Consider the following 3,996-nt stretch of genomic DNA (forward strand, 5'->3'; position numbering starts at 1 on the left):
CTGAGGACTATGGTTACCTGGTCCTCAGATCTCTGCAGGGTAAATCCAGACAGCTAGTTAGACTATCTGTCCAATCTGGGGACTATGGTTACCTGGTCCTCAGATTTCTGCAGGGTAAATCCAAACAGCTACTTCTGAACGTACACATGTTCCACCAAAACAACTTCCTTCCTGAGAATATTTAGCAAAGGAACCGTGGCTCCGTCCAGCACTTAGCCCCGCCCACAATGATTGTAATTGGTCTAAAGACATTCTGATTAACCAAAGCAGGTCGTTCTCCCATCCAGGAATGCTGTAAGGACTAGCCAGACCTTCCTTTGCAGAGCTGTGGAGGAAGGTCTGGCTATAACAGATTACTGAACATGACCCTCAATAAATGTGTTTTTCTATCAGGACCCTTCAGGGACCAGACCAACCTGATCCTGGTCCTGGTCCTGATCCTGATCCTGATCCTAACATTTATAAAGCAAGTTTTTGTGTCTGAAAACTAAAAGTGAATTTCCATTCCTGTTGGTCTTACTCTCTGTGTAACAGGATCCATCCGAGACCAGACTCTGCTGGAACTGAACCCAGCTGTGTGTCCTTCAGGAGTGACTGGTTAAATCCACGCCTCTTTAACTTTAAAGGTCAACAACCCTCTGCTGGAAAGAGGTCAGCTGTTAATAATAATATAATCTGATAATACATCATGTCATGAGTCATGTTTCAACTGCTATGCATCCAGAGACGTTTTGGGAGTTTATTTTCAGAATCTTTCTCCTTCACATTTATGTATGTTCTCCATGTGAAAGCTGTCCAGTAAGACCGGTCTTCACCTGTAGATCTCAGTTTACTCTGGACCTGGTCTGGACCAATAGGATCTGGTGTTGTAGCCCCATCAAAAAACATTTTAAATCTCCCATAGCCATCGGCTAGTCAACAAATCAGGAATGGTAAAATTCTTCCCAAATGTTCTTCTCCAACTGATAATACCTGGGAGGGGGGGGGGGGGGTTAGGATGTATGTGCCTCAAAGTGCCCCTTCCAGGGTAACTTCATGTGCAACGTGATCGCAGTCTGCTGCTCCAGGGGTCCTTCAGGACAACCATGTTGAAGCCCTTGTGGACTTCTTAGTTCTTTCTGTACATTAGACTTAGAGACTTAGACTTAGACTTCTCTTTATTGATCCTTTTGGGATGACTCCTGCAAGGAAATTGAAACATTCACAGTATGGTCAGCAGTACTACCGACTCTTTACTGTCAGGGGAAACCATCTGATTCTATGTTGTAATCAACACTTGAAGTCACAGGATCTTTACCTTGTGTGTGTCTCTGTGTGGACAGACATGATGGGAACTAATTCTTCTTGATTCCTCCACAGATTGGACCAGGAGAGCTCAGAGGGTCCAAGTGGTCAGCCTGCCCAGCAGCATCAAACCCACCTGGACTCCATCTTTAGGGTCTGTACATGTACACCAAATACTTAAACATATATTCTGTTCCCAATCATCTCCATGCTGCACTGTTCAGACCAGAGGGTCCTCAGTCTGTCCATCATGGATCTGATCTGCTTCCATGATTTCAGTCTGATTTGATTCAAATAATCTTCTGTTCCAGCTGCTGGAGGAAGACATTGTCACTTTTGTGAAGAACGAGCTGAAGAAGATCCAGAAGCTTCTGAGTCCAGATTACCCAGAATGCTCAGAGAGTCACAGAGAGGGTGAGGATGAAGAGCAGAGGAGCAGCAGAGAGACATTTCTGAAGATCACACTGCACTTCCTGAGGAGAATGAAGCAGGACGAGCTGGCTGACCGTCTGCAGAGCAGTAAGAGGATTTCTCTTAAGATTTAACTTGCTGGACTAATGGGACGTTTACTAATGTCTCCAGAGAAGGGTCAGAGTATGTTCCTGTTTCTTTATGAATCACCTACTGATCTTCTTTGTTCTGTATTCATTCAGGAAGTTCAGCAGGAGTTTCTAAGCGTAAACTCAAATCTAAGCTAAACAAGAAGTTCCAGCGTGTGTTTGAGGGGCTTGCTAAAGCAGGAAACCAAACCGTTCTGAATGAGATGTTCATCGAGATGTACCTCACAAAGGGAGGGGCGGCAGTGGTCAATGATCAACATGAGGTCAGACAGATTGAAACTGCATCCAGGAAACCAGACACACCAGAACCAACAATCAGACAAGAAGACATCTTTAAAACCCCACCTGGAAGAGATGAACCAATCAGAGCAGTGATGACAAAGGGAGTGGCTGGCATCGGGAAAACAGTCTTAACACAGAAGTTCACTCTGGACTGGGCTGAAGGCAAAGCCAACCAGGACATCCAGTTCACATTCCCATTCACCTTCAGAGAGCTGAATGTGCTGAAGGAGAGAAAGTTCAGCTTGGTGGAACTTGTTGATTACTTCTTTAGTGAAACCAAAGAAGCAGGACTCAGCAGGTTTGAAGAAGTCCCGGTGGTGTTCATCTTTGACGGTCTGGATGAGTGTCGACTTCCTCTGGACTTCCTCAACACTGAGATCCTGACTGATGTTACAAAGTCCACCTCAGTGGGTGTGCTGCTGACCAACCTCATCAGGGGGAAACTGCTTCCCTCTGCTCGCCTCTGGATAACCACACGACCTGCAGCAGCCAATCAGATCCCTGCTGAGTATGTAGACATGATGACAGAGGTCAGAGGGTTCACTGACGCCCAGAAGGAGGAGTACTTCAGGAAGAGATTCAGAGATGAGGAGCAGGCCAGCAGAATCATCTCCCACATCAAGACATCACGAAGCCTCCACATCATGTGTCACATCCCAGTCTTCTGCTGGATCACTGCTACAGTTCTGAAGGACGTGTTGAAGACCAGAGACAGAGGAGGGCTGCCCAAGACCCTGACTGAGATGTACATCCACTTCATGGTGGTTTAGTCCAAACAGAAGAACATCAAGTATGATGGAGGAGCTGAGACAGATTCACACTGGAGTCCAGAGAGCAAGAAGATGATAGAGTCTCTGGGAAAACTGGCTTTTGAGCAGCTGCAGAAAGGAAACCTGATCTTCTATGAATCAGACCTGACAGAGTGTGGCATCGATGTCAGAGAAGCCTCAGTTGTCTCAGGAGTGTTCACACAAATCTTTAAAGAGGAGAGAGGACTGTACCAGGACAAGGTGTTCAGCTTCGTCCATCTGAGTGTTCAGGAGTTCCTTGCTGCTCTTCATGTCCATCTGACCTTCACCAACTCTGGAGTCAACCTGCTGGCGGGAAAAAAAAGCTCATCAGCACGTTTCTACCAGAGAGCTGTGGATAAGGCCTTACAGAGTCCTAATGGACACCTGGACTTGTTCCTCCGCTTCCTCCTGGGTCTTTCTCTGCAGACCAATCAGAATCTCCTACCAGGTCTGCTGACACAGAAAGGAGGTTGCTCACAGACTAATCAGAAAACAGTCAAGTACATCAAGAAGAAGATCAGTGAGAATCTGTCTGCAGAGAGAAGCATCAATCTGTTCCACTGTCTGAATGAACTGAATGATCGTTCTCTAGTGGAGCAGATCCAACAGTCCCTGAGTTCAGGACTTCTCTCCATACATAATCTGTCTCCTGCTCATTGGTCAGCTCTGGTCTTCATCTTACTGTCATCAGAAGAAGATCTGGACGTGATTGACCTAAAGAATTATTCTGCTTCAGAGAATGCTCTTCTGAGGCTGCTGCCAGTGGTCAAATCCTCCAAAAAAGCTCTGTATGTGGGATTCATTCATCAATAAATACTCTGCTATCTTTTTATAACAGGACTTACAGTGGTGTGAAAAAGTGTTTGCCCCCTTCCTCATTTCCTGTTCCTTTGCAGTTTGTCACACTTAAGTGTTTCGGAACATCAAACCAATTTAAACAATAGTCAAGGATAACACAAGTAAACACAAAATGCAATTTTTAAATGAAGGTGTTTATTATCAAAGGTGATTAAAAATCCAAACCATCATGGCCCTGTGTGAAAAAGTGATTGCCCCCCTTGTTAAAACATACTATAACT

General features: G+C 45.4%; 1 pseudogene; it reads left to right on the plus strand.

Moving 5' to 3' along the window:
• The first annotated feature begins 486 nt into the window (after window positions 1-486).
• Window positions 487-3,751, plus strand: LOC117939973 (annotated as a pseudogene).
• Window positions 3,752-3,996: the final 245 nt, after the last annotated feature.

This window comes from Etheostoma cragini, unplaced genomic scaffold (genome assembly GCF_013103735.1).
Source record: "Etheostoma cragini isolate CJK2018 unplaced genomic scaffold, CSU_Ecrag_1.0 ScbMSFa_1523, whole genome shotgun sequence".
Taxonomy (NCBI): Eukaryota; Metazoa; Chordata; class Actinopteri; order Perciformes; family Percidae; genus Etheostoma; species Etheostoma cragini.